Below are 10217 nucleotides of genomic sequence, written 5' to 3'. Positions count from 1 at the left end.
GAATTCTGGGAGTGGAAGCTGGACTGCTTTGGCCATGCCAAGTTACTCCCTGGCTGTGTGGGTGGGAGGCTGCTCCTGGCCCTGGCAGTCTCTGGTACTAAACCTCCCCCCCCCTGCATAGTGGTTTTAGGGTGTTACCCAGCCATTTTTCCCCAACACTTTGGGCATTGATCCTGCTGGGGATGTTTGTGGGGTTCTCGTGACATACTGAGGCAGGTGATTTGCTCTCCCACCTGCCTATGAGGGATGTGGAGAGGCTTTAGGAAGAGTAAAATCTAGGGTGTGGGCTGAGTAGCCCTGAGGAGAGGAGCCCTTAGAGCAGCCACTTCTATACCTGGGTTTAAGCTGAATAAGATAAAGATCTTGTTACACTTCTGTGAATTTTTTTTTTCTTTTAACCCCAGCAAGGGGATGAGAGTGCAGGTTGGGAAAAGCTGTGGCTCCTGCTCCTGTTCAGTGGCTCTGTCTCTGTGATCTGCTGAGTCCTTGGCATCTCCTGGAGATGCCTGCAGGAGTCTTGGATCCATGCTCTCCACAACAGCGCTAGCATTATAACCTTGAGCAAATGACTCAACTTCCCTGAAACTCATTTTCACTCCTCTTGACAAGGAGGATAATTGCACCAAACTATCTGGCAGAGAGGCCTATAAGGCTAAATGCCGTGATGGCAACCCGTGTTCAAGATGGTCTGTAGAGTTCAAAAGTAGCACAGAGCATCTCTGCAGATCCTCTTAAGCTTGTACTCTACCAGTCTCTAGCTTTCTCAGTCCCTAAGGAGGCATTTTGGGTTGGCACATCACCTCTGTATTAGCAAACTGCCCAGAATTCTGCTTCTCTGAGTCCTTTCCTGTTGGCGGAGCAAAAACTGCATTAAAACTCTTAACAAAGTGACAATGGAAGCAAAGTAGTTTTACAGAAACTTGCTGGGGAATGAGGCTGCTGTATTTCAGTGCTCCCCTTCTCCCCCCCACCAGCATGCTCTCCCCATGGCCCTGCTGTTCTCTCTCCCGAGTCCCACCAGGCAGGGTGTAGGCTGAATGGAACTGATGAAATGTCTGGAATGTGGGTTGGGGTAAGAGTCAAACACTTTGTCTGACTCTCCCTGTGCACCGCAGATCCCTAGTAATGCCACATGCTTGAATGGGGTTGCACTGATCCTTATACACTAATAAGTGAGATCAGCTGTTGCTCCTCTGTGTTATTCCCCGCCCCTGTAACATAGGCCCACATGAGGATGCTTTGTAGGAAGAATGCAGTGGAAGTAAAATGGCCTTGTAAATTAGCTCCTTCTACCTTGGGAAATCTGGGAAAGCAGAGGACACTGCTCCTTCTAGGTACAGTGTGGGCGAGAGTATCATGGGCAGGTGCAAATGTGGGTGGAGCTGAGCTGTGCAGGATCAGTCCTATGTGCTGGTACAGTTGAATGCTCACTAGCCATCCCAGATTGGAGAGGTGTTAGTGGAGACTTGACTCAAGTCATCTCTTTCCCCACATCCCTGACCTTGAACACATACTGTGATGTCTCATTTAGAGGAGAATGAGTGGAGTTGGGAGGCCATTCACCTGCCTCCTGCTCTGGCACAGAAGTCAGGAATTCAACAAACTGGCAAATGTTAAGGGCAGACATGGGACTTGCATCTTTAAAACCGGTCGCTCTGCGAGTTCTGCACTTGCGTCCCATGCAACTGCTCTTTCTAGCTTGGCACTTCCTCATCAGTGTGAAATAACCTTGCTGCCAGGCAGTGCTCCTCAGAAGCCAGCAAAGCTGACATTGCTCGACAGTCATTTTTCCTATGCTGGTGTCATCACTGCATAATTCATTCTTTGCCGCCTTTGTGCTCCTATTTCATCTGTGTTTAAACTGTATAGGAGCCAGACAGTGGAAAAGTACCATCAACAGCTAGTGCTACAGAGAGTAAAAGTTGCACAAGAAATTGCCTCTTAAGATATTGCATCCTTCTACATCAAAAGGGAGCGATATTGCGCTTAGAACATTTTATCAGGTGGCCGGATCTCTCAGGCTGTCTTTCTCTACTGCTTTTGTACGTTTTGCTGTAAATGCATAATGATAGCACCACTCTTTTATTCCATAACTGCAGCAGGAAGGGATATCCCTTACCAATCTTCTCTTTTAAATTTGAAATGGAAACTATTGCAACATTGGGAACATAGTTTAATTTGCTGATTGTGCTGGCCTAATTCCAGTGGCGAAACTAATTACATTCTGTTGGCATAAAATTCCCTTTGTCGCTGATGGGGTTTTTTGTCACTTGCTGCTCCGATCGGTTGTGTCGTCTTGCTGCAGCCTTGCGATGCGCGTTTGATGCTAATGGAAACCTCCCTAAACGTGATTAAGCATCTCTACTTGAGCTGTGCTCACTGGTCAGACTTTATTCAGTGCTGGGCCCATTAGACAGCCTGTACTTTGCATTCAGTGGACGTATACGCCTGTCCACCCGTGCTTGGGTTGTAAACTAGATTTCATCCAGAAGGTGAAAAGTTTTGCTATGGGATGATTGAGTTTCCACAGTAAAGATCAGGTCATGTGACCTAATAACTTGGAACACCCCCTAAATGTAACATCTTGCAATATGATGTATTCAAGCGATCACACACGAGTGGCCAAATGGAAAGGACTGACACGTGAAATGGTGACGGACCTGACCCTCAGAGCTGTGCCTGCTGGGCTGAAGGGGCTTGCAGATACCGAACGCAAAAGCGTGGTGTCCCAGGGGAAACCTGTCCAATCCATCCACAAAATAATGCAGGGCCCTGGAGTGGCTAATTAAAGCAGTTTGTTCGCCTGCATTGGAGATGGATTAGACTGTTGCAGAGTCTTCTGGTGGTTGGAGAAGGAAAGTGTAGGAAACTCATTCACTGGTGTCATGAGAGTTGGCCAGAGCCTATTGCTTGTGCAGCCACTGTATTCAGTTAAATACTGAACAATGCTGTCCTTGGCATTAGCCCTGCCCTCCGTGGGCTGGAGCTGGACTCAGGGTTTTCTTTCAAAGTGCCTGAGCCTACCTGGTGGAAAGGGAGTGCCTGCATCCCCCATGTTAACCCTTTTCCTTCTAGCAGTGATGGTGCTGGCATCCATGTGCTGGGGGACTTTTAACATGCACCCTGGCGGGCAGGCCCTGTATTCTGTTTTGGGTTTTTTTCCATCTTACCTGAAAGGTGTTGCTTCTAGCAGGATGGTGCCTTGACCTCCTTACCTGCTTCTTTCTGCAGAGGAGGCTCTTCAAGTCAGATGCAGCTGGAAGAGCTGTGCCTCCTGGATCACAGCCTACCACTCCCTGAAGTCCTGGGGGTTTCCTTTTTGGTTTTCATCTGAGTGCAAGCCACGTATGCCTTTATCGGATTAAACATAAAACTGCAAACACTAGAAAGAATACAGACTCCTTACAACTTGTTGCCCTGGTATGATGCCTCCTTGTTCCTTTGGAAGGACAAGCCTCTTGTCTCTGCATGTAGCACAGATGCGCATGTGACATGCATAACTTCTAGCATGACCCTTTGCCTCACGTTCGGGTCTCATCTGCAATTTTGACCCCAGTATTGACAGCCAAATCAGCTTTTTCACACTTAGAAGTACATCTTTGTCTTCTAACTAAATACCATATGTGAACTGGCTGTGACATCCACTCCCTGTATCTTTTGGCTGCTGCTCACAATGAAGAACAAATAAGAATATTCCCCCACTTCCGAAGGGGAACATGCCTAAGACTCTCCCTGGTCATTAAGAGCTTCACTCTAAGGGTTGAGATTGGAGGGGGGTTCACCCCTATTCAGAGAGCCAGACTGAGTCTCTACTAGCGACATTATTCTCTCCATAGAGCCTGCAATGTTTATAGCCTTAATTTAAGTTAGGACTACTGGAAGGGCAGATTGCAGTGCACACACGGCAATAACTAACACCTACCGCAATAGCAGAGGAGGCACAAATGTTGGAATTGCCACATCCGGCACAATGCCTGGCCTAGCCTGACCTGTGACTAATCAGCTGCCTCTCAGCTGATGCTGTAAAGCCAGGGATCAGGTGACAGCTTGAAGATCACCTGGTTCTCATAAAAGCCAGTTGCTGGGAAGTCGCTGTCTTCCTCCTGCTAGAGTCCCTGAGCCAAGGGGAGAGGATCTTGTTTACTTGTGACATCTAGGCAGCTGGCCTGCATATCATAATCCTGGAGAGTGGAGACAGACCCTGCAGAAGACCTTGGGTCAGGTTGCAAGGCTGTGAACGATGGGAAAATATGTGGTGTGCTGCAGGAATAAAACCGAGTCCTTGAAGCCAATGGACTGAAATGGGGTGGCTGGAGGAGGGGATGCTTTGTGTACAGATCTGACTTCCTGGCAAAGAGCACAGCAGCGCTGATCAGCAATCAGCCTCTTCTGTTAACCACCAGAAGGGGTGAACTAACTTTTAAAGGCTAGTTTCCATAACTCCTGCATGGAGGACCTGTCTTGCTAACTCCAAGAAGGCTACGATTGGAGTATGCCTCATGGTACCTTGTCAATGGATTGGGAGGTTACAACACAAGTGGAGCATGCAGGCTGTCAAGTGTAGGCATCTTAATAGGCCACCCAGCTCCTTTGGCTAGAAGCTGGCACTCTGGCATGCAAATGCTTATTTAATGCACTTATCTGAGGCCCAAAGCTGGAAAGCACTGGGGCATGGGCTCACTGGCAAATGCTTCACTGCTGTCCTGGAAAAAGACACTTTTCTGAATGAAAGTTGGTGACCATCATGGCAACTGGTTGTCCTTCTGTTGCTGTCTAGGTTTGTAGACTGGGCTTCATAAGGCTGTGAGTAAATGCAGATGCATAAATGTTACTGCGAGTAAGTGACAAAGATTGTAAAGTAACATTTATTTTAGGATTCAAGTTAAGTCAAGTCCTCTAACTTCACGTGCATGTTTTTGCTGTTTCACATGTGCATCCCATTCCCATCTATTGGATTCTGCTTTTTCCCTGAAGAACTTCTCCCCCACACCTCTGCAAAAAGTCAGCTGCGTGGTTTATTCAGTTTCTGCATGTAGCAGAGCTGGACAAAGACAATTGGTTTAAGAACTTCGTTGTGAAAACACTTTTTTTGCCTTAATCAAAATTAGCATCAGGGTGAGGCCTTTGTTTTGCAGTCATCCATCAAGGCTATTTATCAGTATTTGTAAAGGGATACTTCTTGGGACAGACTAGGATTGCACACTCAGCTGAAATAGTAGTGACATCTTGAGGCCAGCGAAAGAATTGCTGATCTGAGTTCTAACTAGGCGCCAGGGAAAATCTTCAAAATAATTGCGACAGAATGATTTGTGGTCTATGAGAGAGGCCGGCAGCATCCTGAGTCCTGTTCCTGGTAGTCGGGTACCTGCATCACAGAAGTATACTACTTTGATCTGTGCTAATTCTAGCGTCCTCCGTTATCTCACATGCTAAGGATTTAATGAGCTGGGTGGGCAGGCACACTCTCTCCTTCTTGCTTTCAGAGAGATCCCCTCTGAATAAGCTTTGAGCCTCTCAATATATAGCAAGGTGGGATGAAGGGGAGCTCAGATTTTCTCCTATGTGTCATCACCATCTAAAAATAGAAGCCAACTGCTCCTTCACGTCCTATCTGGCAATTTTGGTTAAGGTAACACAGTTGGTAGGACTCCCAACTGGACCCATCTTTTCATCATAAAATCAGCAAATAGACTTTGAACTGTGATTTGCAGTGGCCCTAAGCAAGTTAGGCCCTCGGTCTCCTCCGGCGCCTTTGAAAATGGCAATATAAAAGCTCTTTTATTGTGAGTGTAGCTGTTATTAAAATAAAGAGAAAATCAGAAGAAATGCTTTTGCAGTAGCTAACCCGTCATACTGTTTTTTCTCTGCTTTACTGTATGTATAGATCTCTGAAGGGGGAGGCGTTCAAGGGGAAGTTTGACCTAATCTGCTGACTTATAGCAGATTACCCCATATTGTCTTCTGTCTGAACACAGCTAAATAGAACGATGCCTGTCACTTATTTTTAATCAGGTTCCAAATATTTCTACTCATCTGAGGACTGCAGCATTTCTTATGCCTGAGAGTAGAAGTGTGTAGTTTGGTCAAAATAGCTGCACATCTCCTGGGGTCAGAAGATAACAACATCAAAGTTAGAAATGAAAACCAGCTACCTGGATATGAAATTTTGCTAGCTGGGAGACTGGGGTAAGAAAGGATATTAATCCTTTTCTAACCTGATTGTCAGGCCCGGAGGGGGAAGATTAGATTGTCCCAGCCCAAATAATGTAAAAACACCACAATCTTTGAGGGGAAAAATCCTTGGGGGACTCTTAGCTTAGTTTGACATTTGTAGCCCACAGGAACGGTTGGGAAGATGAACAGAGAGAGGGTTTCCTAGCAGTAAATGCAAGAGTCTGAGCTTTGGTGTTGCGGAAAGGACTTTAATTGGCAATGGACCAATGGACACGGCGTGACTTGGACTTGCAGATCAAGATCAGCAAGAAGAGGCCAGATGCTTCCAGAGGTGATGGACTTGGCTGTGGGGCTTGAATCTTTTCTTGTACAGTGCACCGCGAGAGGAAGCAGCTGCTCTGTAAGTGCTGCCCCGTGTCTGATAAGCAGGGTGGGAAGGGGAATTCTGATCTGATGTGTGACATTTTGGAGTGATTAGTACAGCGGGGGCGGGGATTGTCCATTAAAAGGGCTGTTATACACACAAGGTTTGCTAAGGTAGAGCCACACAAATGTCATCTGATCTCCCTTCTTCTGGTCAGAAAGTGGGGAGACACCAAAGCAAAGGGGTCAAGCTTGGAGGTACAAGGTCACCCCACAATGTTTGGTGAGATCTGGGTAATAATCATGAATCTCTGGCTCTTGAATGTGTACTGTGAGATGCATAATAATAAGGGATGCTGGCTCCCTCGGAGCAGTTACTAGAGCAGATGTAGGAAAAAGGCCGGGCCAGTGAGGAACCAAACTGACCATCCTGACTGGTCCTCAGTGTGCACGGGGACAGGGAATGTACACCCAGCCAAAAAGCTGGAAAACTGGGTTAGCAAATCGGGCCTCTGGAATGTAAAGCCAGAAATTTGGGTACCTGAGAGAAGGGATTTCTGGGAAACTCGGGTTCACGAAACAAATTGTCTTGCATCCAGGGGCAGAAAGCACAAAAAACAGCTTATTCATGTTTCTAGGAAAGGAAAGAGGGGGAAGCTTGTTGTGAAGCTGGGTCCCAGGAAAATGTTTCCTGCTCCCATACACGTCATTCTGAATCAGGAACAGATCCCTGCTCGTTGCTCAATGTTTCCAGCAAACAAATAATAGGGAAGGCAACCACAGCCCATACAGTGTGGTTCTAGTAAGTGAAAGAAAATTACAAAGGAGAAGACGGATTAGGTGAACTCCTGGAGCTTCAAATGGATTTGTTGGGGCATAGAGCTGTATGCTTAAATGAGGAGGCTGAATGATCTGAGAGAGGCACACAGATAAGCATCAGAAGGTGCTGTGCTGGTCCCTGAAGGCTTGATGCTGCAGGGAAACCTATTAAAGAGTCATTCTGTAGCAAAGGAGTATTTTTGATTCCATCCGGGAAGAGCACGCACCAACTGCTGAAACTTCCTTAGCCGGACAAAGGGTTTTTGAACCCAAAAGCTTGCTTAAAAGTTGTTTTCCAACTATTGAAGTTGGTCTAATAAAAGATATCAGATTCAACCCAAAAACCTTGTCTGCAAAGGAGCAAGAAGGCATTGAGGAAGTGTATTGGGGAAGAGCGACTGAGTCTTCAACCGGTGCTTGGGCCTCCGGTTCTGGTTGAAAAACCACCAGCACCACAGTGCTGCCAGAGTTTGTGTAGACTACAGAAAATTAACTGAAGTTAGTTTAGGGTATGTAATTATCTAGCACACCGATAGCTTCTGTGCTGGCTTCTGTAGCAGGCTGTTTATCATCACTATAATAATTTGTGTTGCTGTATATCTAGGAGCCCTAGTCATGGCCTTTGTGCCACTTGCTGTATAAACAAAGGACAAAAAAATGGTCCCTGCCCCAGAAAGGTTTCCATTAAAGTGAGACAAGACATTACATGTGGATATGGGGAGGGGGACGGGGGACCAGAAGGAAAGGGTGGTACAGACTGGTTTTGCACTGGAAGTCTTAAGAGTGGATGCTGGCAAATGGAAGTAGATCCAAAGGTCAGGAGAGAGGCTGCTTCTACATCAGGACTAGGTGTATGGCAATTTCCAGAGGTAACTTTCAGTTTGGGCAGCTCCCCAGCCATGTTTGAGAGGCTAATGGAGAGAGCATTGCTTGGCATGTCTGTCTCAACATGTGCACTGTGCCCACATGTTGTCCTGGGGCACTGAACAAGAACTGATTTGGTTACAAGTGCCCTGGGAAACCCTCCATGCTGTCAACCTGAAACTGAAATCAGAGAAACACAAATCATTTCCAAAGGAGGTGATTTGAGCTTGGGTGCAGTCAGCCAGTGTGGGGAGGGAAGCAAAATAGCACTGCCTGGGCTGGGTGAGAGAGGAATGATTTTAGTCTCAGCAAAGTATAAGTTAGCCTTTTTAAAGTTGAGGGAGAGACTTGTGACTGTACCTGTGTTGGCATCCTTGTGCTTCAGGGCACAGAAGTGAGATGTGAGCACTTATGGGTTTGAGGACGATCTTGGGACAAGCACACAAATGCTAGGAAAGGGTAGGGCCTAATTACAGCAGACAGAGAGGATTGTATCGCCCCAGAATAATTCTGGGTAGTGCCTAACTTGGAAAATTTTTTTCACCCTCTTCATATGGAAGGAGGTTTGTGTTCAAGTCAGACCATAAATCCCTGTGGTCTTGGTTAGGAGAAATTGTGCGTCTTGAGATTCAGGGGTCCTTAGTGGCAGTTCTCCATTTAGCTGGACCAGTTGCCAGTGCTTAGTGGGAGAGCAGTGAATTTGTTGCTCGAGAGGAGGGCTGCTCTAGGGAACACATGGCTGTCTTCACTCTGCTCCGAAGTTGCCGAAGTATAAAGGTTGCCTGGTTCATCTATTGAAACGATGGATGTGGGGTCATGGGAATGGATTCCAGAGCAGCTGGGGAGAGGATCTTGGTGTCAGCATAGTGTATAAATGGGGAATTGCTTGGTCAGTGCAGCCACTTTGAAAGGTTGTCTCGCCTCAGGAGACTTCAGTAAAAGCTTTCTGGTCACAGTGTGAAAGCTTATAGTTTCATAGTAGGCAGGGTCAGAAGGGACCTAAGGAGATCATCAATTCTGACCCCCTGCCATGGGCAGGAAAGGATGCTGAGGTCAAACGACCCTGGCTAGGTGATTAGCCTCCTTTTGAAGACCCCCAGGGTAGGGGCGAGTACCACTTCTCTTGGAAGTTGGTTCCAGCTCCTAGCCACCCTGACAGTGAAGTATCACCTCCTGATATCTAGCCTGAATCTACTCTCAGTCAACTTACGGCCATTGTTCCTTGTTACCCCCGGTAGGACTCGGGGGAACAGGGACTCTCCCATTGTCTGCTGGTCCCCCTTGGCCAGTTTGTAGATGGCCGCCAGATCCCCTCTCAGCCTTCTCTTGTGGAGGCTAAACAGGTTCAGGGCCTTTAACCTTTCCTTGTAGGACCTGCCCTGCTGCCCCCTGATCAGGCGGGTGGCCCTCCTCTGGACCCTCTCCATGCTGGCCACATCCCTCCTGAAGTGCGGCGCCCAGAACTGGACGCAGTACTCCAACTGCAGCCTGGCCAGCGTCGCATAGAGGAGGAAGGTCACCTCCTTGGACCTGTTCGTGATGCATCTGTGGATGCATGACAAGGTGCAGTTATCCTTCCAGACCTCATCCCCACACTGTCGGCCCATGTTCATCTTAGAATCGATAATGACTCCAAGATCCTTTTCTGCCTCTGCACTGACGAGAAGGGAGTTTCGCAGCCTGTAGGTATGCTGCTGGTTCCTCCTCCCCAGGTGCAGTACCCGGCACTTGTCAGTGTTGAAACCCATCCTGTTCTCATCTGCCCACCCCCATAACCTGTCTAGATCTAGTTGCAGCCTGTCCCTCTCCTCCAGCATGCCTACTTCTCCCCACATCTTAGTGTCATCTGCGAATTTGGACAAGGTGCTTTTCACCCCCTCGTCCAAGTCACTGATGAAGATGTTGAACAGCACAGGTCCGAGGACCGAGCCCTGGGGGACCCCGCTGCCCACATCCCTCCCGGTCGAAAAAGCCCCATCCACCACCACTCTCTGGGT

The sequence above is a fragment of the Alligator sinensis genome, unplaced genomic scaffold (assembly GCF_000455745.1).
Source record: "Alligator sinensis unplaced genomic scaffold, ASM45574v1 scaffold457_1, whole genome shotgun sequence".
Classification (NCBI taxonomy): Eukaryota; Metazoa; Chordata; order Crocodylia; family Alligatoridae; genus Alligator; species Alligator sinensis.
The sequence above is the reverse complement of the archived record's forward strand: the minus strand, read 5'-3'. Positions refer to the sequence as shown.